A 27,013-nucleotide genomic window follows, 5' to 3' on the forward strand; every position below is an offset into this window, starting at 1 on the left:
CTCTTTCCAGGCTCTTACTTACCTGAGCCATGGGTATAGCATCACCTCACTCGTAGTATTATTGCAAGGATTAAATGAGATGAGACTCATGCAGTACTTTGCACAGAGTCTGGAACAAGATAATGATGCTGTCGGTTTAGAAAGAACAGCAAAGGGTTTGGGAGGTATGCTGACAAACTCATTGCACTGTCCTGCAGTATTTTTGAAAAAGACGGGTAAAGATGGTGAAGAGCCTTGATTCCCGATTAATGTGCTCCTGTTTCTTGCACTGAATTCACTTTAAAAAGTGCAAAATGAACACAAGTAGGTTGATCTGTTTTATATTCATTGTTGATGTGTTGACTCTTGGATGTTTATAACCAGTTTTGGATAATACAGATTATAAACCTAAAATGCTGGGAAGGTTGTTGTTTGGTGCCTGACCCACATCCAGAAAACCTTAGAAATTCAGAGTTCGGGGGCGCCTGAGTGGCTCAGTCAGTTAAGCTTCTGATCCTTGATTTCGGCTCAGGTCATGATCTCAGGGTCATGAGATGGAGCCCCACGTTGGGCTCCATGCTGGATGTGGAGCCTGCTTAAGATTCTCTCTTTCCTTCTCCCTCTCCCCGCCTCCCCTGTCCTTCTCTTTTTAAAAAAAAAGAAAGAAAGAAATTTGGAGTTCAGGATGCTCCACTGTCCTAAAGATACCAGGTTGGGGATGTGTTTTGTCTGTAAGTTAATCAGAGCTGGTTTGATCTGCCTCATGAGAGACTGTGTCTTAAATTTCCTGTAAATCCTCATTTTTAAAAAAGTATACACTTGGTGCATCTCTCCTGAAAATTCGCATGCTTCTTTTTTGCATGAAACTCAAGTCTGCATAGGTTGAAGGGAGTTGGATGTAAATATCTTTCATTGTGAACTCTGGTTTCTTCCACCTGCTTAAGGAGGCTTGCCTGTTGTTGCTCTTTTGTTTTTTCAGTGCGTGTGTTCTTTGTGCATTTATTGTGTGGAAGCTGGAGCAAGTCTCTGTATCCCATAACATTTTGGTGGCAAAAGATGAAGTATATCCCATCACATACTCTTATTTACATGATTTATGGAATGGCCAGGGTTATCGAAGAAATGAAGAGAGCCATTAATTTTATTAACTCCTATTGTATACCCTCTCAACTTCTAAAACATAAAAGAACCCGATTAAAATACAGTGTAAAGCATCCCCTTTGGTTCCTGATAGTCTTTTTAGTAAAGAAAAAGCTAAAATTCAGTTTCAGTCGAGGCTAAGGATTCAGGAGAAACTTTGATCAGGCACATGACAGCCTTCAGAGTGGCTTTCTCACATCTCCAAAAACATGGAACACCCCTGTCTCCAAATATCATTTCGGAAACTAAAACAATAATCACGAAAGGGGAAACCGATCTGTGTAAGGCGAGACTTGATTTGCGCCGTTGACATGGGAGGCTTGGCAGTGTGACTCAGCTCTTGTGCTGCTCTCTTCTTAATACCCGGGTGCCTGAGTATCAGCGGGAGAGATTAGGAGCTTTCTGAGGGCTTTTTCTCTGCTGTTTTGAACTGTTGCTGCCTGTCTGGGTGCGGTTTGGTGGGGCAGTCTCTCCGTGCCAGGTGGGTCTGCTTACGGTGTCGGGAGTTGAATGTCTCACTGCTAACTCTTACCATCAATAAACCCTTCTCGGGGTACGTTCTCATCCAGAGAGACCATGCCTCGCTTTTGTCCGTATCTGTCCTAAATCATTCATTAGTAGTGACACAAATCCATTCTTCCAGTCCCTGCCCGCTTCTCAAACGCGGCAGTTTCCTGAAATTCTACTCCTAGCATAAGCCGGGCAGAGGACTTCTCGGCTTTACAGAGATACACATGCCTGGAAGAACTTACACTTGGTGTGATCGCCTGTCTCCGCTTGCAGAGTTTCCTCTTTCTCCCTTAAAAAGGAAGGAGAGGTAGAAGGAGGGTTTTCAAAACTCAAGAAGAAGCTCGTCTTGAGAAATCCCGACGAACAGCAGTTGTTTGAGAGAATGACGCGAGTGTGTGAGAAGTCGACTCTCTATCAGCTACTGTCAGACTTTACTCTGTGCCACCCGTGGTTCCAAGCACGTACATATTGATGCACAAAAACTCTACGAGAGCGTTTCAGTTCTAAAAATCTGTTCCGTAGATCGGACAACAGAGGCATGGTGAGGTTAAGTGACTCGTGGCTCACGCATCTTTGCTTATCAGAGGGAGAGCCAGGACTGGAACCCAGGCCCTGTCCGTCTGGTGCCGGGGCTCTTCACCACCGTGCCGTATGGTCCCCCTCATGGAGATGTTTCTCACGGGCGTTGGGGTGCGGGCATTGTTTTATTTCAGCGTGAATTTTCCACTCGGGGATTGCTCGTACGCTGCACGTTGAGCCTTTACACTTCAGTGCCACCTCACAGGCCCTGTTTGATCTTACTAGACTTTTCCAAATGCTTTAATTCTTTTTTGCTGGTACAAGAGCTATGGGAAATAAAAGTATGTCCCAATACGATTAGGAACAGGGACAACCACTTAATTGGCATCCTTCTAGCTCCAGTTGGATGTGTCTGTTAAGACATTTTCTCTAGATCTTTGAGTCATTTTTCTCTGGTACATTATTCTAATTAACCTCATCTCTGTAGCCCTCGTTTTATTTCTTATTAGCCTCTGACCACCGAACAATTGATTTGTTCCGCTCAATCACCTGTGTGAAAAAGTGTGGCAAGTGAAAGGGTCTCCTTCCCAAAGCAGCAGGCCTGGAACCTGGGGTGTTTTCCCAGCAAGCGGTTCAGAATGTCCCTTTCGTTCTTGGGATACACTCACCTGGAAGGCTTTTTATTTATGAGGGTGAAGCTCTGGGATCCTTAGAGGAAACACTGGCTAACAAAGTTAGAAGGTCTTCAGTTACTTGGTAGAATTACAGGTTTGTAGGCTGTATGCCAAGGACTTAGACCTTCAAAAATAAAAATTAACTTAGAGTTTTAAAAACATAGAGTAAAATATTAGGCTTGTAGAAATATCTAAAAGCCAGTTGCAAGGGACCACGAATAAAAACATTTTTACTTAAGGAGTTGGAGGTATCGGTGTATCCTTTTTAACACAAGCAGCAGGTCATTTTCAACATGTCTGTGTCTTAAAATACTGAGTCTCCTGTTTGTTAGGTCTCCCTGGTTACTTGTGAGGAGTATAGGGACAAAAGGGATTTAATTGACTCATGATGCTGAAAAGTCAGATGGTGGAACTAGCTTCTGGAACATCTGGACCAAGGAGTTCAGATCTTGCTAGTAAGTCTCCTCTCAGTCTCTTGGCTGTGCTATGTTCTGTGTTGGATTCATTCGTGTAGGCGTTTACCAACTTGTGGTATGATAACCATTCATGAGTCTGTTTTCATAGCAGCTCCAACAGAAAGAAATCTCTTCTCATGAGTCGTAGTAGCTCTCATAGAATTTAGATCTTCCTGGTGCTGTGATTGGTCCAGTGTGTGCCATGCGCCTGTCACTGCAGCAGTCTCTGGGGCTGGAGCAGGAGTGGGTGGGGAGAGGTGTGAAGGTGTACTTGGCCTTGAGTGGGTCACATGCTTCTCTTAAGAGTGATGGATGGCATTCAGCCTACACAAGGCAATGGAAAGTGGGTGAAGAGGGTGTTGGTTTCCGAACAAGGGGGCAGAATTCTGGGATGATAGACTGTGCATATGTGTCCTATAAGGAAGGCACAGTGCTCAAGGCACCATAAATACATAGGATTATAGGGTTGGAAGGAACCTTTAAATATCACCTAGCCCAGCTATGCGTGATTGAATATCATGTGAAATTTTCCCCTTGAAGCTGTCTGCCCAATTAACTGGCCATCTCTAATGGCGTTCACTACCTTGCAGGTAAGCACTGGCTCAGAAATATTACTATGTCTGTGTCCCTCTAGGAGCCTGGAGTTCATTCATTGCTGTGTTCTTCCTGTCTATCCTTCTGGTCAACCATCCATGTACCATCGGTCACTATTCTAGGTCCTAAAGCAAGATCCTTGATTTCAACATATTTATATCTGCAAGGTGGATGAAAAGGTCCATTATAATCCAGTGATATAGGGGCTGCAAGAATACTTCTGGACTGGTGGATTTACCATCTCTTCTAGGATTAAACCATATACATGGACTTAGATTTCAGTTATCTAGGGACATCTATTGGCTTATACAGTATCGAAGCCCAGTTAAACTACACATCTTTTAGGACATACTACTATGTTAGTGATAGGGATGGCAAGTTGGTGACGCAGAAGGTTTTTGTACGGGCCACCCCCATGGCATGTTAGAAGTTACCCCGATGTCCTGTCTCCTCCTGAGTATATAATAAATGAATAGATAAAGCTTCTGTGGGTAAAAATTTGGGTCAATATAATTATAGAATTCTTAATAACACTTCCCTAAGACTTTTGAAAGGACTGGATATTGTTTGTTTATTCATGCACTCTGCTGAGCAAAAAATATTCTGAACCTCAGTTCTCCTATCTGATACCTCAAGATAAAAATAGTACCTTCCAAAGAATTAGGGTTCATGTAGAGAATAAACATCCTGATCTCTATAAAGCACTGAAAATGGTGCTGGCACCTCGTAGGCACTCACCGGATGTCACTGGATGTTATTATCAGAAGACATCTATGATTTTCACCTCATAGGTTGTCAAATGCTTTGAAAGTAATTATATCACTAACTAATAACCAGTTGATTTAAAAATGTTTTTCTGAAAAAATAAATAAAAATGTTTTTCTGTGTATCTTGTAATATATTTTTTATTTGCACGCTACTTATATTATAAAAATTAAGGATATTAAAGATGGTGAGATTTAGCAAAGAACTTTAACTCCACATGCTTTGAATGCTTCCCTGAATTAATAATTTTCATGTCCATCATATTTTCTCCTTGGCCCACAATTCATCCCATATTTGGATCTTGGCAAATGATGACTTGGTTAATTAGGCAGTCTGTTAACTCTGATTACTAAGTTATAACAGATCAGTGTAGAAGCATCACTGTGCAATTTGGATTAAAAGGCTCTTCATTTTATCAAAACAAATTTACATTTATGGATAAGTATGTGGAAATGCATTAGGTTAAAATGATGCACTTCGTAAGGAAAATTTAAAAGGGGTAAAGAATCATTTCCTTCTACGAAGTTATTTTTTTATTATGACACTCATCACATTATCTTTCACCAGGAATATACTTAAAAGCTTGGAATTTTCTTTTAAAGCTTCAAAATGATAGCTGATTTCATCCCTCTATGATACAGATATGGGTACAACACATTTTTGTTTATGCATCCATTAGTGTGGGGGTACATGCTAACCTTCCAATTTGGGCCACAGGGGCCTCTGATACTGGGCTTGATTGTACACACGAATTCTTTTTTTTTTTTTTTAAAGATTTATTTATTTACTTGACACAGAGAGACAGCCAGCGAGGGAGGGAACACAAGCAGGGGGAGTGGGAGAGGAAGAAGCAGGCTCCCAGCGGGGGAGCCCGATGTGGGGCTCGATCCCAGAACGCCGGGATCACGCCCTGAGCTGAAGGCAGACGCTTGACGGCTGAGCCACCCAGACGCCTGTACACACGAATTCGACTGTGTTGGGGGGAATTAGTGGATTACGTTAAGGCTCGCTCCCTTTCACAGCCGAAGGCATTGACAGTTACTAAATAGGATTGGGCCTTTGCAGTCCCTTTCCTTCCTTGTCTTCGGCTTCATCGTCACGAGGGCAGTTGGGGTATCAAACCCTTGCTTGCTTTCTCCAGCTCTGCCTCCCTTCTTTCCTTTCTTAGCACATAACACTCAGCCTTGTGGAAAATGAGAAAACGAACACCCTAATTTTCTGAATTTGGCCGGCTCTGAAGTTTGTGTTAATTACCCTTCAAGATTCTATCAGATACCAGTAGCATTTGGAAGATAACGCCTCACCCTTCACTCCCCCCCTGCTCTACACACGGACCCTTGTGTGCGCATGCACACACATACACACGCACACACAGCACTCAGTACCCGGCACCCAGGAGGTGTTTAATAGTTAGGTGTTCAAGACCGATGGTGGGCAAAGTTGAAACACTGACGACCTCCCACCCCCCTTGGCTCCTAAGCTGCTCTTAGAATGGCTCTAACAGCCGGCACCTTGCCGATGATTATAATCACGAGAAAAAATAGAGTTGATAAATTTAATATTTATTTTTTCAGTAAGCTTGCTGAAGTCTGACCTTTATGAATTTCTGTGCTCTGGTTCCATGGGAAGAAGAGAAAGCAAAGAGAGAAAATATTTTTGAGGTTCAGTGAACTTAGTATTTTGTTGATCGATCATACTGACATGACCAGAGGGTTAGAAACAGGAAACCTTATTAGTTCTTTAGCTTTATTCATTCCATGGTGGTGGTTTATGCAAAACTGCCTTTTCTAAATCTAGAAAACCTTGCTGATGTTGTAGGTAGAGAGGTTCGCTTAGCTCAGAAGGGAAGTTGGTGTTTTATGAATTTGATTATGTTCTCCTAATTGGGAACATTTAATAATAACCGTAGATGACTCTCCTTTTGTGGAGGGGCTCATGGCTGGTTGTTCAGAGGTAAAGTGATGTTTTGAGCTCTAATTTGACAGATTTGAGCGACAGTCAGCCTGAATAATTCAGTTTTCCACTGGTTTCCCTACCTCCCCATTCCTTCCAAAAGAACGAACCAAATAAGGAATTTTTAAAAACCGAAACCATTTTGGAGTATATGAATTCTTATACTCACTTTCAAAAGAGATAGCTTGACAGAGAGATGTACTCTGGGACTTCTTCGTGTGAAGTAAATCCATTAGAACATTAATTTGTGTGTTTTTTTTTTTAAATGGGGTTTTACTTACCTCCATGATATGTGTATGATAATAAAGTCTCGCCAGTAGACCAAGAGAACCCTCTGGGAAACCACGGCGTAAGGGATGCGTTAAGGAGTGACATTCATGTGTATTTTCAAGCATCCTGCGAGATAGAGGTTACTTTCCCCCCACCAGTGGTCCCCAAGAAGTAGCAATGGCAACGTCGAGAAACTTTCTCGATGGCTTGTTTTAATAAATAGGCCTGTGGGTAGAAGTGAGCAGACGCTTTGGACGGTTGGATACTCTTACTGTGTGGTTTTATTAATTACATTTAGTCCTTTAAAATGACCTTGGATGAAAACAACCACCTTCTGTGGTCACGGTGAGCAGATGTTTACCGTAATTCTTTGCTCAGTGAAAAAAACGCCTCTTCCACCCAACAAAAACAGCCACGTTCGCTTGGCTAAATCAAAACTTTGGCGCTTGGGTCTTACTTTATATATCATGGCTCCAGGCACACAACCTTTCCAAGTGTGAGGCTTAGCTCACTCCCTCCGACATCTGCGGGAGAGCTCTGCTCACAGTGATCTATTCTGTGAGCGCTTACTTCTTACACTGATTTTGGCGGTCGTCCTTCCTCATCGAAACCCATATTCTCTCTGCAAGCCCCTCTTTGTTTTCCTTCTATAAGCACGTCAGTCCCTTCGCTTTCAAAGCTTTCACCTCGGCTTGATGGCCATTTTAGCGAGGACTTCCTTCTGGAAATAAAGTCAAGGTTCGCTTCTTGATGGGAGAGTTTGGTTTGGGCTGCACTACCTCTGAAAGAGAAGGCATAGCCTTTCTTCCTATTTCGTGTTTGAAAAGTGCCTTTTCTGATGGCATATTAGGCCCGCTTGCAGGCCTCACTGTCTGTGTGTCTGTCTGTTTCTATTGCCAGTTCCTGTGTTTTACAAGCTCTGAGTGATCATGAACGTTTAGGCAGCCCCTGCCTGCACTTGCCATTCATGGTTTAATAGGTGTCTCAGGAGCAGCTCCCTCATCTGGACTGAATTTCCACGCCGAAGAATACCGCTTGCTCTTTCGCCGTGCTGAAAGGAAATGCAACAGCAAAGCTTTGCTTTTCTTGGGAAGCTCCTCCCTTTGGAATGGAGAACTCTGGGTGGCTCTTCTTATTTTGTTTCCAATGCCAAAATAAGCAGGGATCTTGCATAACACCAGGGTAGGAAAAAAGAAGTAATTTTAAGGAAAACATATGTTCATGTTGAAAAAGAGGGAGCTAGATCCGGACAGGGGCCAGGGGCCCACAGAGTTAAAGACATCTTGTTCATTCAGGTGGGAGAGTAGGTTTTGGTCCTTGTGGTATATCTTATGAAACAAGTTGCCTTCCCCACTTCCCCAAGTCTTGGATCCAGTTAAAAATAAATCTTGGGAGTGGGAAACCAAGTTCGGTAGGCTAGCTAATTGATACATGTGGTGATTGGAATGGATCCAGTCCTGTATTTGTTAAATTATTTTCCTATGATCTTAGTTAACACTAAGTGATTTCCTTGGAGATGGCTTGGTTTGAGATGCCTGCCCTGATCTGAAATCAGAGCTCCAACTATCAAAATGCGATTCTCATTTGGTCTGACTTTAGGAGATTGGAAGAGACGTTTGTGTATTAAAATGAACCAAAGAATAAAGAATAAAATAAAATGAACCAAAGATGCCTACTCTAGCTGTTTGGTTGATTCACGGACATATTATCTGTCCTTGGAATGGATTCTAAATAATGTCTGTTGAGAGAAACAGAGCAGACACTTTTAGTGTTGCACACTATTTGTGGGTGGCACGTTTTGAAAATGCAGCTAATTTCCTAAAAAGAAAAGAGAATAGAAAAAAAAGAAAAAGAACCAAAAAAAAAAAAAATCCTTGATGTTTCTGATTCATCTATTCTCAAGGTTTAGAAATGTCAAAGCTGGGGGGAAATTCAGCAAAGTTCTTCTTTCCCATTATAAATTGAACACTTGTGTCCTGAAAACGTTGCTGTGAAGGAGATAGGGCCCAGAGCATTCTGGGTACTGGCATATGTCTGCAGTGCCAAAGCCAGAGGCATCTTGGATGGGCTCACATAGATAGTTGACGCGAGTGTGTGATAGCCCCCAGATTGGAGAATCCTGATTGTGCCTTGAACGGACTGTTTGTATGTGCAGTTCTTTCTCAGCTGCACAAAAAGGACATCTACATAGAGGTCTGGCTGGCTAAGACCTATTAGAGAGCATGCCTCTTAAAGAGTGTTGCTTCCCTTGAGCGCTGATACAAGTAGGTTTGGAAAGTGTAGCAGGGTGGATCCAGGCTTGTGTTCAATCTGTGTGATTAAAAATAATCTAATTAATATTTAAAAACTTATATTAGAAAAAGTGTGACATATATCATATATATTTTAAAAAATACATATATTATATATATATATATATATACACTTATATATACACTCAAAAACCTACCCCACCCTTCCAAAGAAAAGGGGAAGCAAAGCCATTTCAAGTATCAGATTATTCTTGGATGTCAGTTTCAGGTTCAGTTATTTTAGTGCACTCCTTTTTCCTCCAAAGACCTCAGAAGGCGTTGTTGGTAGTAACTGAGTCATTTTGCTGTTGGATAAATGAAGTTAAAAAAAGAAAGAAAGAAAATCAAGATATGTCCACAAGAAAATGGAATTTTGAGTTGGATTTTCTTTCGATCCTTGTTGTAGGCTACATTTTTGGTTTTTTAGTGTTTTTGTCCTCTGAGCTCAAACTGTAAATGGTGGCAGATGCCATCTCATTATTAGTGGGTAGTAGGAAAGGCCCCAAGGAAAGAGCGAGAGTAGACCTAGAAATCCCCAAAGCCTCATTTGATAATTATAATGTGACCGTTTATCAGGCTCTTGCTGTGTATCAGCTACTGTTGCAAGCAGTATGCTAGCCCTGTTTCATGGAATCCTTTTAAATACTGTGAAGTGTAGACACTCTTATCACCATGTTTTGGACGAGTGAACTGAGGATCAGAGGGGTTAGCTGTGTTAAATTGCCTGGGATTGCAGAAAAAGCAGACAAAACCGATTAAGGTCTATAGTCTAGTTAATGGTAACGTACCCATGCCAGTTTCCTGGTCCTGTATTATTTTTACAACTTCTGATAAGTCTACAGTTCTTTCAAAATTAAACTTAAAAAATGGCAGATTTTACACTTGAATTGAGGTCTGTTTGCTTTTGAAATCCAGATTATTCACCTCTTTGCTCTTTCAGATCACTTGACTAGCAAGAAGATGATCTCTGCTCCATTATCTTTCTAGAGGCAGTCTCAGTTCACCCAGGTGGTAATGTGTGGCCTCCCATAGCTTGATGTAGTTTTAGGAACCAAAATGCATCCTTGCTTCTCCTGTTTTCTCTTCCTTATCATGATCCACACCATCCTCCCTCCCCCCTCACCTGTTCAGTTCTTGATAGATTGGTGATTATTTATCTTGGACGGCATTGGTCTGACAGTTGGGAGCAGTTTCATAATGGGATTTTGTCATTCCTGGTATGTACATGGAGATGTGTGTGGATATGTATTAAGAAAGATGATAATAGTAAGCTAAGCATTTACTGGTTGGCAGCATGTAAATATGATAAGCCACGAAAAGTTTACATTCACAAGGCTAGTTATTTGTGTATCAGAAAAACTACCAGATACAAATACAGAAATCTAAGTTTTAAAGCTGTGTCTTCTAATTTGTCTGTTTCCTCATTTAGGAAATTATTAAGAAGAGAATCTACTCAAAGCTTCCATGGACAAATAACATGGTGTTCTCTATAACAAAACTTCAAACTTCTGTCTTTACTGAGTAAAGATGATTGTTGCAGAAGGTGCTCGGTATTATGGCTGGAAAAACCAAGCTCTGAGATATATCGATGGAATCGTGAATGGGGCTGGATTAACTCAAACTAAGACTTTGTGTATTTGAACGCGTTCTTCTTTTTTAGTAAGGGTGTTTACAGTTACACCTTTCCCTTTGAACATGGCTTTACCTGTATCTTGTAAGTTTTGACATGTTATTTCTTTTTTTTTTCATTCGTCTCAAAATATTTGCTAATTTCTTTTTGGCCCACTGGTTATTTAGGGGTGTGTTTGATTTCCACATATTTGTGAATTTTCCAACTTCTTTCTGTTATTGGTTCCTAATTCCATTTCTTTGTAATTGGAGAACATACTTTGTATTGTTTCCATCGTTTAAGCTTATTGAGGTCTGTTTTATGGCTTATCTTATGGTCACAAGCCATAATCCTGGAGAATATCCCATGTGCACTTGAGAAAAGTCTGTATTCTGTCGCTGGGTGGGATTCTCTGTAGACGTCTGCTAGGTTTATTGGGTTCTTTGTGTCATTCATGTCTTCTGTTCCCTAGCTGTTCTTCCGATAGTTCCATCCATTACTGTTATGGGGTATTGAATTCTCCAGCTGTTTTGTTGAATTGTCTGTTCCTCCCTTCCTTCCTGTTAGTTTTTGCGTCATGTTTTCTGGGGCTCTGTTTTTAAGTAAAGACTTTCTTGAGGAGACCAAAAAAGAGTACTCTTGTTGAGTTTTAGAGTTTAAAAAGAATACCACGCTGATGAAAAAGCTTAGCATTATAATAGGGCAGCTCTCTGACATTGATGGAGGCGTTAGGCCACATTTACACATGTAAAGAGAAATGGAGGATTGATGGCTTATTCATCGCATGTATTTTATTATTGTAAGTGACCAGTAGGGTCCAGCTGAGGCCAAACCAACATTATCTTCAGTAGCAAGTGACTGGGGGCTTTGACTGACCCAGATGTAATTCAGCTTTTCATATCTACTCTTCACTTACCTGTGTAGACATGGACTAACTGAATGCAAACGTGTTCCATGGGGGAAAATATGCTTTTTGGTTTTTTTTTTTTAGCAAATAAGCATCAAATGCAATTTTCTCGTTGTTTCTAAATCTATGACTCTACAGCCCTTTCTGTGTGTAGGCTGCGTGGCAAACTCCAGGTGCATCTGTCGTACAGAAATTGCTTTTCCCCCCAAATGCAGAAATGTGAAATAAACCAATTTGGGCTCAAGTAGTGTATGCTAGATTTACTTAGTATCTATCGAACATCTCCCTACACTCATTGTATCAGGACTAATCATAGCGTTAGAACTGCTTAGTTTCTGCACAAATGCATATATAGCTTCTACTTCAGCCATGATACTGCCCTCTGATTGTCTTTGCTAACACTGTTAGGGCCAAACATTTATTTTTTTTCTTTTCAACAGTATTGTAAATTTGTTCTAGACATATGTCAGTTGGAGAAGCAGGGGTGCGGTCACACACACACACACACACACATGCCACACAACACCCCCCCCCCACAGCTTATACCTAAAAGATCATTCCTCGCTGAGTACCTTTGTAAAAGGCACTTATCTCTGATTTCTCTGTTTCTTTTGCTATTTTATTATCCTTTACCACGTTTTCGCGTTCATCAGTGAGTGATGTCATAGTTAAGCCATTGCTTTTGAATTCACTAGGAGTGAAATGCAGTGTGGTTGAAGAGATTTTACATGTATGTTAAAGGCATTTTCTTTTCTTGTCATCTCTCTGAATAGTCCATAGAGTTGATGACTAGTGGAGGAAGCCGTGCGGTTCTGTATCTTAACTTTCTCTGAGAAAGGAATTACTGTCTTTTGTCATTTTTTTATTTTTTTCCCCAACGTGTGACCTCCCTACCTGCTGGGTTTCCCAACAGCTGTCAGCTAACTACTCCAGCACCATACTGCTACCAGCCTTCCTGGTTCACAAATAGGAAGTAAACAGAAAATCTTGCTAATTTGAGCCCAGTAGGAACCTTAACACTGTAATGAGGGACTAATTTTGAAAGCACAGACATAGCTCACAAAATTAGAGCCAAATTTTTAAATGATCTTAAATAACTAATTGAGAGTAAGAATGGTACTTCAGGAAGAGTGAGCTACTGCCACGTTGAGGACTTACAAATGCCAGAGAAGGATCCTGATGGAGTCTTCGTAATTATGCAGTCTGACTTGGGCTGCCACCGAGGCTAATCTAAGCGTGGGAATGATAATGTACCTTAGAGGACAGGTCTGTGGTTGAAATGCTCTTGATAGATTTTGACAAATTAAACAGTGGTGAAGATGTTGGAAGTTGTCCAGGTCCTTACCATTATTTATGTCCGGGAACTAGAAATCAGTGGTTAATTTGCAGTTCTTATAATTTTTATGATACTCCTGTTGTTGTAAATTTAGCCATGTACGGCATCAGCTCAGTGGGATACATTTTATGTTGTCAGCTACCTTTTGACATCATAATAGATTTCAGTTGCCAAATCTTTCTTGATAGAATAAAATGTAAGAGAGAGCTTGTACAGACCCTTTGGATCAGATCCAGACACACGCAAGCATACGATGGACTTTGTGAGATTGAAAGGCTCAGATTGGAATAAGAGGGGGAAGGTAGGTCCTGTTGATTTTTGGTTTTCCTCTTTTTCTGATCATGTGCTAACCCATTCTGGCATCATTTTCTAGATGGGCTTCTCTTAGCTTGACTCAAAGCTGGCCTGCCTTTTGGTGTGTGGTACCTTGTGTGACTACCAAAGTGTAACTTGGGATTATGGATTTTCCACACCTTTTAATGGTGAATGCACGTCTGTGTCCTTTTTATTACACTGGGTCACAGGCTCCTTAGTCTTGTATTTTTCCTCATTGTGTTTTACCACCCATTACATGATTTTAAGGAAAATATTGATATTCCCCCTGGATAATTAAAGACCCAGTTGGAAGGGTGCTTTGTAGTTAAGATGTTTCTTTCCTCCCTTTTCTCTCGTTTATTCCAAATGCCTCCTTTATAATTATCCTCTTCCATAGCCCTGACCCTTGACCTGCTAACAACTGGAGAGGATTAGTGGACACCCTGCCTTTTTTATACATTGCTTCTCTGTGATTCTCTATTTTGACCTCTAAATTATTTCTTTTCAGGCCCTCGCTCTATTATGTAACATATTTTGTAGCTCTCCCTTTGATCTGTGTGAACGTCTAGCCTTCCATTTCTCTTAAGTCATTTGCTCTGCTTGAAAACATTTTATGACTCCATTGGCCAACCTTTTATTTTTTGCTTTCATATCCCTCCTTCGAATCTCTTCAAAGGAACTTCCTCCTTCATCCTCACTGTGAGCTCAGCAATAGTACTGAGGTGTGATGTGTTTGACCTAAGGATCTCCAGCTCGGGGGAAGGAGCGCTTCCCTCGTCCTCCTTTTGTAATTGGGTTACATATCTTAAGTGCCTTGTTTGGAGTGTCCATTTGGCAGGGACTCTGCTGCCCTATTTTGCCATAGCCCTGTCTGCTCCCAATGTCTAATAAATGTTTAATGATAATTGGAATGATCGGTTATCAATCCATAGTGAAGAAGAGCTTATTAACCTTTTCTAGGCACGAGTACATTGCCCTTGAGATGAAAGTTTCTCATTCCAGTAACTTTAAATCAGATCCATTGGACTCATTGAGTCCCTGCTACATAATGCCATAAATTGGTTTCATCTCTTTTCTGGAAGGTGTGTGCCCTTAGCCATTGCTTCAAAGATGAGCCAATATTCATTATTTGAAATAAATTCAAATAAATGCACTTGGGTAATGTATTTTGAGGGCATGTTCTTTAAAATTTTTATTATAAGTAAAATACAATTATAGAAAACCACCCAAACACACACACACACACACACACACACACACACACACAACTGGTTCTGTACAATGTGTCCTATTTCTGCACTGCCTAAAAGGTAGCCACTATCTACTGAGCTCTTGAAAGTTGTCTAGGATGGCCGAGAAACTAAATTGTATTTAGTTCTAATTAATTTACACCCTAATAGGCACAAGAGGCTAGTGATCATTGTATTGGACAACATTCATATACACGTATATATTTATAGGTCACTTGTTTTAAGGCGGCTATCTTTGTAACATCTGTTCGAGTCAAGATATGGAAGTTTCCCAGCCACCCAACCATCTCACATGCCTTACCCCCTAATAGCCGCTTCCAAAAGTAACCAGTACTTTTATTAGTTTTTTTTTAAAGTAAGGTCCACGCCCAAAGTGGGACTTGAACTCGCGACCCTGAGATCAAGGGTTGAGTGCTCTCCTGACTGAGCCAGCCAGGCACCCCGATAACCAGTACATTTAGGAATCACTTCCTTTTGTTTTTGTTTGTTTGTTTTATTACCTACATGTGCATCCTTAGACACCAGAGTTATTATTGCCCCCTCCTTTTTTTAAATCGATACATCTTTTTAAGTTTCTTAGTTTATAAGTTTTCCCTCTGTTCTTTTCTCTGCACTTTACGTTTTGGAGGACCCTGATCATTTGAGCTGTAGAGTTTCTAAGAGTCTGATTTTGCTGATTGCATCCTCAGTTCACGCATTCCTCTGCCCTCTATATTTCCTACAGGTTGGCGGCTGGACCCAGAGGCTTATGTGTGATCCTTTGGCAAGACTCTAAGTCGTGTTATGTTCTTTCGTTCAGGAGTGACAATGATATCTTATTGTCTTTCTTTTTGTGATGGTAACAGTCATTAGTGCTCACTGCCCAGATCCATTAATTCACTGGGAGCTGCAAAATGGTGATATTCTAATTCTGTTTATTAGCTGGAATACGTTTGTAATTTTACTCTTTGGGTAGCCAGTGGAAATGTTCGTATAGGAAATAGGGGATAAATGCTTGCTTCCTTCCCCTCTGTTTGCCAGTTTTCAAAATAATGAATTGGTTCCACGTTACTCTGTGAAAGCCACCAGTAAATTTTAATATCTTTCTAAACCATGAGTTTAAATGTTAGTTTTGATCCATAACATTTCTTATTTTTGTTGAAGAGCGTCCGCCTTTGATCATGGAACTTCTTTACATTAGCTCCTTGGTCTTCCTGAGAAGATCCTGCTAGTCTTTGGGAGTTTCTTTGCTCACTGCTATGACAATAGCAGATTCACTTTGTAAATTTCTTGCCTGAGAACTGAAATAGGCCATCTGTCTAAGAAAACTTACTTTCTTTAGTGGAGATTTATGTTTCAAGACCGTTTGCTTAGTGCTAATGCTCATTGTTGCTGATTTGGTCATTGTGTCTTGATCATTGTGTCTAGGTCTCATGAATTCACATTGATATTTCTGTTTCACATTCAGGATTAGAGGGCTTTTAATTAGCTTCTTATCTGTTACATATTTATAGCCTTTCTTCCATGCTGAGAATCCAGGTTTTCAGGAATATGGAGTGGTGAGCATTAAGTAATGTATAGAATTATTGAATCAATATGTTGTACTAAAACTAATATAACATTGTATGTCAATTACAGTTCAGTTAAAAAAAGAATATGGAGGATGGTAGAATTAGAATATCCCATAATTACTAATTTGCTTATTTATCCATCTTACACATATTAGTCTCAGAATAACAATACCAGTACTACAACCTCCAATAATAATTGCCAAAAAGAGTTAAACATTTTCTATATACTATTCCAAATGTCTCTGTTTTTTTTTAATGGTTTTCTGTGCTTGTCTTTTCAGAGCATACAGCTATTTTTACTATACTTGCCCCTTTTAACTCAATTTTAGTCTTAGTTCTGTAAGTATATTCATTGGTCAACAGTAGTCCTTATGTTGACGTCTCTGTCATTTTGTCTAAAGCTCATTTACTATTAGATTCTTTAGAAAGGACTCAGGGGAACTATATTCTCTGAATTCTTGAATTTTGACAACAGTTTACTGTGCCCTTTATACTTAAAAGGCAGTTTTTGCTGGGTGTAAAATTGTTGGTTCACAATTTTTAAGTATCTTGACTGTCTTACTCCATTTTCTTCTGGCTCGAGTCCTTTTTTTTTTTTTTTTTTTTGGATTTATTCATTTGAGAGAAAGAAAGCTTGTGTGAGCAGGCGGAGGGGCAGAGGGAGAGGGAGTGGGATAGGGGAAGCAGACTCCCTGCTGAGCACGGAGCCTGATGCAGGGCTCGATATGAGGACCCTGAGATCATGACCTGAGCCGAAATCAAAAGTCAGATGCTTAATCAACAGAGCGACCCAGGAGCCCCTGGCTTAAGTCTTAGGTACAGTGATTTTACTGCAGTATGTTTTGGTGTTTGTCATTTGGGGTCAAAGTGCTCTAGTATCCAGTATCCTCTTTTGACATAGAGTCTCAGATTTTTTTTTTTTTAATGTCAAGAACGTTCGTATTATGGTTTTAAGTATGTGGACTTCCTTTGATTTTCTTTTTAGGGATTCCTATTTTCTATGTGTTGGATCTTCTTTACCTGTGTTCAGCATTTGACACTGTCCCTTAACTCCTTTTTATCGTCATTTCTTTTTGATTTTTAGAAATTTCCTCCCTTTTTCTAACTTTTAAACCATTATTTATCATATTTTTTTTTGTTCTTGTGTCTTGTATGCCCCCTTTTTAAAATGATTTTTTTCAGATTCATTCTTCCCTCATTTCTCAGTGTTTCTAATTCTGATTTATGTTATTTTTTCATGCCTTCTTATCATTTGCCTAATGTCTTTTAGCTCATTTTAAAATAGGAGGTTACAGTTTTGATCTGCTCTAGGGCATTTCTTTCTGGCATGTGCTTTCATTTTTATTCTTTTCCTTTTTCTTATAACTTTGTGTAGTGTTTGATCTCAGATTTTTTTATTGCTCATTTCTATGTGTAAGTAGTTTTTCTGAACTTTTACTAGGGACTTGATTTAGATAGTTCTTCTGACTTCATAGAGCTCCCTCTTCTGGTCTAGTTTCTACTACTGGGTTACTGGCCTGCTTTCTAAAGTATCTTGACTCTGTTCCCCTTGCCCACAGTTTCTGGACCTTGTCTTTCTTTCCTTTTGATTTTCTCTGTCTTTTTCATTTTTGATTCTATTTCCAGAGTTTTTCCTGGGTGTGAGGGCCGGTGCTAAAATGAAGTCCCACCAGCTCCATTTTAAGAGATTGTATGTACCGGACTACTCCAGACTTTTCAGTCTTTTCATGTAAGCCCTATGTACTGACTCCTTATTAGAATGGGAGAAATTCCTCCCAGGTTCAGCTGCTGTTTTAATTCTGCTCATTACACTTTCCATTTAGTACTTTACAATTTTGGGGGTTCTCTTTCTCAAGTCCTTCAGTTGCCCTGTTGTTTCCCTTTATTTCTTTCCACACAGATGTTGCTAATCTCCAGGACTTGTGGTTAGTGTTGGCTTTTCCACAACTGTTTGTACTTTTGTGTTTGAGGAAATACCTAGTCACCTAATTTTGTTGTAAATTTATCCATGCGTTTTTGATTTTGCTCTTCGATTGTTCTGTTTTTGTGTGGGGAATTGAGATGATTCAAAAACTATGCTTTTGCCTCTGCCTCTAACTTTTGAAACTGTGTTCAATTTATTCAAATTAAAAAACAAAAACCAGTTCACCCATTTCTCCCACCCTCCACCCATGTCCACTCCCACCCTGTTTTTTGATAAGTACAGTACTGTAGGGGGTGCCTGGGTGGCTCAGTCAGTTAAGCATCTAACTCTTAGTTTTGGCTCAGGTCATGATGTCAGGGTCGTGGGATCCAGCCCCACATCAGGCTCCATGCTCAGTGGGGAGTCTGCTTGGGATTCTCTGTCTCTCCCTCTCTCCACCCCTCCCCCATTCGTGTTCTCCCTCTCTCTCTCTCTCTGTCAAAGAAATCTTTAAAAAATATATAGTACTGTAAATGTATTTTCTCTTTCTTATGATTTTCTCAATAACATTTTTTCTCTAGCTTACTTTATTATAAGAATACAGCATACAGTACATATACAAAATACATGTCAGTCAACAGTTTTTGTTCCTGGTAAGGCTTCAGTCAACAGTAGGCTATTAGTAGTTAGGTTTTTAGGAAGCAAAGAGCAATATGTGTATTTTTGAGGGTGTGGGGCTTTAGCATCCCCAGCACTAGCATTGTTCAAGGGTCAATTGTGTGTGTATGTATAAAATGTATTTATTTTTAGCTTCCATATATAAGAGAGATCATATGGTATTTGTCTTTCTCTGACTTACTTTGCTTAGTATAATGCCCTCAAGGTCTATTCATGTTGTCACAAATGACACGAATTCATTCTTCGTTATGGCTGAATAATATTCCATTGTGTATATGTACCACAGATTCTTTATCCACTTAACCATTGATGGACACTTAAGTTGTTTTCATTTTCTTTAGATGAATAGCCAGAAGTGGAATTACTGGGTGATATGGTCGGTCTGTTTTTAATTTATGGAGGAACCTCCCTGCTGCTTCAATGTACATTCCCATTAACAGTGCACAAGAGTTCCCTTTTTCCCACGTCCTTAACACTTTTTAATTCTAATCATTTTGATAGTTCTCATTTTAACAGATGTGAGGTAATATCTCATTGTCGTTTGATTTGCATTTCCCTGATGCTTAATGATGTAGGGCATCTTCTTATGTACCTGTTGGCCATCTATATATCTTCTTTGGAAAAATGTCTATTCAGATATTATGCCCATTTTTAATTTTTTTTTTTTTTGAAAGGGAGAGAGACAGACAATTTCAAGCAGGCTCCACACTCAGCGTAGAGTCAGACATGGGGCTCGATCTCACAACCCTGAGATGGTGACCTGAGCCGAAATCAAGAGTCAGATGCTTAACCGACTGAGCCATCTAGGTGTCCCATGCCCATTTTTTAATTGGATTGTTTGCTTTTTTGCTGTTGACTTTAGGAGTTGTTTATATATTTTGGATATTAGCTCCTATCAAATACATGATTTGCCAATACTTTCTTCCATTAAGTTACCTTTTCATTTTGTTGGTTTTCTTTGCCAAGCAGAAGCTTTTCAGTTTGATGTAGTCCCATTTAGTTATTTTTGCTTTTGCTAGTTCTGCTTTTGCTGTCAGATTAAAAAAAAATTATTGCCAAGACCTATGTCAAGGAGCTTAGTGCCTGGGCTTTCTCCTGGGAGTTCTGTGCTTTCAGGTCTTAACGTTCAAGTCTTTAACCCATTGGAGTTAATTTTTGTGTAAGATAGTGCTCCAGTTTCATTCTTTTGTATGTAGCTGTCCAGTTTTCCCAACACCATTTATTGAAGATACTGTCCTTTTCCCATTGTGTAGTCTTGGATCCTTTGTCATAAATTAACTGACCATCTATTTGTGTGATTATTCTGGGCTCTTTGTTCCACTGATCTTATGCCAATACTATATACTGGTTTTTTTTTTTTTTTAATTATTATTTTTAGTGGAAACATTTTATTTATTTATTTATTTATTTATTATAATTTTGGCAGCGTTTATTTTAATTGAACTATAGCTGACATACCATGTTATATTAATTTTAGGTGGACAACATAGTGATTCAACAAAACTTTGTGTTGTGTTGTGCTCGTCACAGGTATAGATCTCTCTGTCACCATGCAACCCCACTACAATACTATTGTCTGCATTCCCTATGATGTACCTTTTATTCCTGTGTTTTATTCATTCCATAACTGGAAGCCTGTATTTCTCACTTCCCTTCACCCATTTTACCCATTCTCTCACCTCTCCTCTTTGGCAACCATCAGTTCATTCTCTGTATTTATGAGTCTGTTTCTGCCTTTTGTTTGTTTGTTTGTTTGTTCATTTCTTTTAATACCATGCTGTTTTATTTACTATAATTTTGTAATGTAGTTTTAAATCAGGGGGCATTTTGCCTCCAGCTTTGTTCTTCTTATTCAAGATTGCTTTGGCTTTTTAGAGTCTTACAGGGTTCCATACAAAGTTTATGATTGTTTGAATATTGCTTTGGGTAGTATGAGCATTTCCACAATATTAATTCTTCCAATCCATGACATGGAATATTTTTGCAATTATTTGTGTATTCCTTCTTTTCTTCAATTTCTTCCTTAGTATCTTGTAGTTTTTAATATATGGGTCTGTCACTTCCTTGGATAAATTTATTCCTAGGTATTTTTTTATATATATAATTATAAGTGGGATTGTTCTCTGAATTTCTCTTTCTGGGAGTTCACTATTAGTGTATAGAAACACAACATATTTTTGTTTATTGGGTTTGTGTATTACAGCTTTACTTAATTTGTTTCTTAGGTCTAACAGTTGTTTGGTGGAGTCTTTAGCATTTTCTCTATATCATATCATGTTATTTGCAAATACTGACAGTGTTCCCTCTTCCTTTCTAATTTGGATATTCCTTCCTTTCCTTCTTTTTATTTCTTTTTCTTGCCCAATTGCTCTGGTCGGGACTTCAAATACTATGTTGAATTATCATGGCTAGAGTGAGCCATGATAATTTTTTGTCTTGTTTCTGATCATAGAAGAGAAACTTTCAGCTTTTCACCATTGACTATGATGTTAGCTGTGGGCTTGCCATATGTGGCTTTTATTATGTTAAGTCTATTACTTTTCAACCTGCTTTTTGAGAATTTTTATTGTAAATAGATGTTGAATTTTTTCAGATGCTTTCTCTGCCTCTATTGAGATGATCATATGTTGTTTGATCCTTCGTTTTGTGAATGTGGTGTATCACATTGTTTGATTTCCAGATGTTGAACCATCCTTGCATCCCTAGAATAAATCCCACGTGATCATGTTGTGTGATCCTTTTAATGTATTGTCGAATGAAGTTTGCTAATATTTTATTAAGGACTTTTACATCTGTGTTCATCAGGGATTTTGGCCTGTAATCTTCTTTTCTTGTGGCATCCCTGTCTGGTTTTGGTATGAGGGTAATTATTCTTGTAATACAACTTTGGAAGAGTTCCCTTCTCTTATATTTTTTGGAAGAGTTTTAGAACGATTGGTATTAATTCCTTGAATGTTTGGTTGTATTCACCAGTGAACCTGTCTGGTCCTAGACTTTTGCTGGGAGCGTTTTGATGATTGATTCATGCTCCTTACTAGTAATCCGTCTGTTAGGATTTTCGGTTTCATAATGTCTCAGTCTAGTAGCTTGTGTGCTTCTAGGAATTTATCCATTTCTTCTGTCCAATTTGTTGGCATACTCTTGTTCACAGTAGTCTTTTATGATCTTTTTGTGTTTCTGTGTTATCACTTATAACATCTCTTCTTTCATTTCTGATTTTGAGTTGTCTTTTTATCTTGGTGAGTCTATCTAAAGTTTCGCCAAATTTGTTTTTCTTTTCAAAGAATCAGCTCTTGGTTTCATTGATTTTTTTTTCTATTGTTTTAAAATCTCTATTTCTTTATTTCTGCTTTAATCTTTGTTATTTCCTCCCTTCTATTAACTTTGGGCTAGTTGTTTCTTCTCTAGTTCCTTGAGGTATAAAGTTAGCCTGTTTGAGACTTTTCTTTTTTCTTGAGATAGGCATCTGTTGCTATGAACTGCTCTCTTAGAACTGCTTTTGCTGCATCCCATACATTTTGGTAGGTTATATTTTCATTCTCATTTATCTGAGGGTATTTTTTTTTTTTATTTTGACTTCTTTGACCCATTGGTTGTTCAGTAGCGTGTTGTTTAATATCCTTGGTTGATAGGTATGTGCTTGTAACCATTTTGTTAATCGTTTCTAGCTGTTTTTGTAGTTCCTGATCTCTGATCCTCTGGGGCAGCCCTGGACTTTGACATGTAATAGGTCTAGACTTTGTGAATGGAGATCTCCGTGTTTAGCTGGGTCATCATTCCAGCTGTCTAAACCATCGCAGCCAGGTGGATTGATGAGTTCATATTCCAGCTTATCAGATGGCCCCAGGCTGGTTGCTCAGGTCCAGGAAGCCCAGCCAGCCTCAGTACTGAGATCTGAGCTGATCAGTGTAACCATTCCAAATCTGTCAGAGTCTTTTGGTCACTATGGTAGGTGCCATAATTAGGAATAGACGGGGTTATGCATTTCCTCCTCTCGCAACCTCAATGTCATTTTGGCAAGTTGCATTGAAGGCAAGTCTCAGCTATAATTCTGCCAAATGGGCAGAGATGTGTCAGGAAGTAAGGCTAGAAAAGTCATACAGCTTGCTCCCTGGAGTCCCTCTTTGTCACCCTCAGGTACTCCAGCAGGCATCATGTAAAAAGTGTACTATGAGGAGCAAGTGATGATATTTTGATGGCAGAATTGATGTTTCTAATTGAAAGGGAACAGTGTTTTCTTGTAGTATCAAATGAGAGCTGGGCCTCCAGGGCAGTTTTGAAAGTATGAGGCTCCTAGGTGTTGCCACTCATGATCTTTTCAGCTAATCCTACATCTTGAACACAACTATTGCACCAGTGAAAATGATTTCAGGTGTGTGTAATGCTCATGAACAGACTTTCTGGTGTAGTTTTAGATAACTGTATTTGAGGTACTTGTGTGGCCTTCTCTCGTGTACAGAAGGTTGAGGGAATGTCCTGGGGGCAGGGATCTCTGATTCAGAAAAATATGTGTCTCACTCAAATAAACATGTATGTGCACCTCATTTGGAATGAGCTAATTAGCAAAAGAGTGAGAGATTAGAGGTATTTTAAGATTCAGACACACTTTATGATCAGTAAACACACACAGCATGTATACATACTTACAGAATTGAACTACCCTTTATATCAGGTCATTTGCTCTGTTTATAACTTCATCTAGAAATTGATTGTTGGTCAGATTTCATGGTTGGTGAGTATATATTTAATCACAGTTCAATTCTGTTGCAGCTGGCCAACTGAGAAGAAAGTGGGTGACCTTTATGTTGTGGCTGGGAAACCTTTGTCAGTACAGTGAGTCTGCCTCGCTTCTGTCTTTGGAGTGATAGCAAGGCTGTCACCTCCTCCCTTTCATCTGTCCCTCCCCATCGATCCATCAACGATAGGCCTTCACAACCATTTCTGAAGGCATCTTTTCTCTTCTCACCTCTTGTTTGGTCTTTACCTGCTTTTGTTCCATCTTGCCCTGTGGTTTCCAATTTGGGGAGACAGCATAGCATGGTGGTTGAGGTACTGAACTCTACAATGGACAGCAGAATTCAGATCCACACTGTGCTGTTTGTTAGTGGTGTAACTTGAGCCTTAGTTTCCTCATCTGTTAAATGGGATTAAGAACAGCCTCATGCTGTACCTGGTCCACAGTAAGTGTTGCTTTCTCATGATTGCTTCACTTCCTAGCGCTGCTCTACTTGGTTTGGTTTACCATGTCTTTCTACCCCTTCCCGTAAGTCCCTGCAGACTGAGAGTTCATCAGACCCTGTTGTAGCAGACAGCTTAGCACGCGCCATCTTTCCCAACCCCTACATTCTTTTTCTTCCTTCTTCCCAGCTGCTAGTGGAGTTGAGGCATTTGCTTAAAACTTACCCTAATATTTACCCACCTAAGACATACAACTAGTGAGCATGACAGGAATGCTTTTCTCAAGGCAGATACGTTTGTGACGATGCTTTTGTTGAATTTTACTTCGTTTAAAAACACATTCTCCCCTCTTGAGGAACCGTTACAGGTTTTGTGTTGGGAGCCAGAACGCCATCAGCTCTGCCATCACGGTCATCAAAGAAGGAACTCAAAACCCAGTTGCTACCAGGTGTTTTTTTTAAGCGTCATTGGGAGCTTTATTATACTTATTATCGGGTGGTGGTTTTTCATCTTCGCCTCTTGTAATGCTTTGCCCCTGGATTTCCCACCGTTGAGTCCAAGGTATGGCACAATCCACGTGAATACAAACCCCTCCTATTAGCAGTGCCCCCCCTCTGCACTGAAGCACTGGTTTTAAGGTGACCTAGCAGCAGAAGATCACATTTCATTGGGCTTTGAAGAAGAGAGTAATGGCATATTCTTTCTACAATTGGCCTCTTCCTGCTAATGTACACCGAATCGCTTCATTAAAAAAAAACCAACATCAAGGTATAATGATAAGAGAAGGGACCCCCCCCTGTTTGAACACAAGAAATAGAGTGATATTGCTGCTAAATAAAGTATTTTTCTATTTAGAATACACTGAGGAAGCTATGACTGCTATCAGTAGAATATAAATCATCACATTTGTATCTCTAAGTGTTAAATCCACCTGATATCTAGTACACAGAGAACTCATTTATCAGATATTCTCCTCTCCATTCAAACTGCACACAGATGTTTTATAAGAATTAATGGATTTTGTGGTAGTTTTCTTTTTTTATAGGCACTCCGTGTGAAGGGAGCTTCAGGTCTTTACTGGTGTTGCTGGTCGGACTTGCTTAGGGTAACACCAGTCGTCAGGACTTTCCCAGACACTTAAGAGAGCTTCTTGTGTTGTGCGTGTTCTAGGTTTTTCAGGGTTAAAAGCCGCAGCAGAATGGCATGCTTTGTGGGAGGGCGTAGTCTGGCAACTTCAGGCTCGTTGTGTTTGGTCTACATGTTTTAGACTAACTTGTGTCGGCTGCCGGCATTTAAATATCAAGGGATTGCACCTAAAACAACCCTGGATCTCTGGGTCTTGTGAAAAAGGGCAACAACACTGGGTGCACATTCTCAGATGGCCACTGGGGCCCAGAGCTGAAGGGGGCTGCTTGCTTTAGCTGGGGGATGGCCTAAAATTTGTCTTTTCCTCCAGCCTGTTTTACTTATCAGTGTGATCCTCTGCTCCGGTTGGCATTGGAGTTTGCAACCTTTTTAAAATTGAAAAGAGAAACAAAACAAAATTGGTATTCAGGATTAAACAATATGTTGAGTGTGTCTTTTTGATGGCTAACTTTAAGATGAAAGAGAAATATATATAAATATAGATATATATATACATATAACTTTTTTGAAATTGTAACTTATGAAATGTATGTATATAATCTCAGGAGTATATAATATTACTGGAATATAAGTAAATGTAATTTAATGTAAATGAGTACATAAATATGATAGAAATTAGTATAGATTAGATGTATAATTTCTGCTCTTCGGAATGGATTATGTCATAGACTCTTCAAACTGGAGGGACCTCTTGGTAGCATCTAGGTCTAGGTCAGCACACTCCTTTGATTCTTTAGAAATTAAAGGCCAGACCCAGACAGTCCAGATTTGTTCAAGGCCATACAGTTAATAAATGGTAATGCTGGGACAAGGTACCTGTGGCCTGTAGGTGATGCCAGGCAGACGTGGGCATTGGTGTGTGCTGGCGAGTGGATGGGGCTAGAGAACTTTGAAAGTGCATTTGTATCTTTTCTGTTGTTTTGACAGGTTGAAGTTTAAAGGAAAGTGTTTTACTCTGTACAGATTCTGCAGGCACTCTTCACAAATCCTCTGTACCCCAGGCTCTGGCCTACTTCTCTAGCAGAATCCAGGCAAATATTTCCTCTGGCCCCCTGGACCTTTCTACCAGATGCTCTGAGGAATGTGGCAAGCAGTGCCTGCAAAATTGAGCTAATTGTCATTCCTGCCTTCCCTAACCTGCTCAGTCTTCTCTATGCTTGATCTTGGTCATTATTGCCATGTGATGGAAGTTGTCATGTTGTGTTCTGTGTTTTCTTCTCTGATTGCTCATATTCTTCATTTCCAGGCCCTATTCTGTCTTAGAAATGTCTACCCAAATCAGCATTTTCTTCTCATCCTCCCTGTTCCTGTATTAGGTGAACTATAACCTTTTGTTAGGATTATTGCAGTAGACTCTTATACTTCTTCATTCTAGCTTAATCACACTCCTAGTCCTTTGTCATCTCCACTGGTTTTCAACCCTGGCTGCACTCTAGTCACTTTGGGATTTTAAGACTTAGGTCTGGGCCTGATGCCCAGAAATGGATTTAATTTAGTTAGGGTAAAGGCTCTGGCATCAGCATTTTCAAAAGGTTTCCAGAGGAGTTCTCATGTGCATCTCCAGAGCTGACAACCACTGCATGGTTGTTTTTCCATAAAACACATCCCATGGGTCGCTCTACTGCTTCAGTATCTCTGTTTTGTGAATTAAGTCCTGACTCCTACTTTGGCCTTCGTAGTTGGATCCTAACTATTCCTCCAGCCTCATCTCTGGCCACGGCTTCCCTATGCATTCATATGCCAGTCACCAAGAATAGTTTACACTCACTCTGGAACTCAGGATGTTTCTTGATGATTCTATGCCTTTGCACATGTGATTTGCTCCATCTAGCTCTCCCTCTTTGCTCTAGAAAAATAAAACTCCCTATCCTTCAAGATCAGTTCCATTATCAAATCTTTTCTGCTACCAAATTATCATTTATCACAATATGTTAAAATTTACCATGTACTCCACTCTCTTGCCCCTCTAGACCAGAGCTGTTCAGTAAGAC

General features: G+C 39.8%; 1 protein-coding gene and 1 long non-coding RNA gene across 6 annotated transcripts in view; one reads left to right on the forward strand and one right to left on the reverse strand.

The window, feature by feature from the left end:
- Positions 1–27,013, forward strand: part of FOXP1 (forkhead box P1) — a 576,958-nt gene that overhangs the window by 211,070 nt on the left and 338,875 nt on the right. The gene's annotated exons all lie outside the window — the stretch shown is intronic.
- Positions 418–18,390, reverse strand: LOC121102484. The gene is made up of 2 exons (XR_005834538.1): positions 16,865–18,390; positions 418–464 (listed from the first exon to the last, which is right to left on the reverse strand). It is a non-coding gene; the product is annotated as an uncharacterized LOC121102484 (long non-coding RNA).

Source organism: Ursus maritimus, unplaced genomic scaffold (genome assembly GCF_017311325.1).
Source record: "Ursus maritimus isolate PB19 unplaced genomic scaffold, ASM1731132v1 scaffold_14, whole genome shotgun sequence".
Classification (NCBI taxonomy): Eukaryota; Metazoa; Chordata; class Mammalia; order Carnivora; family Ursidae; genus Ursus; species Ursus maritimus.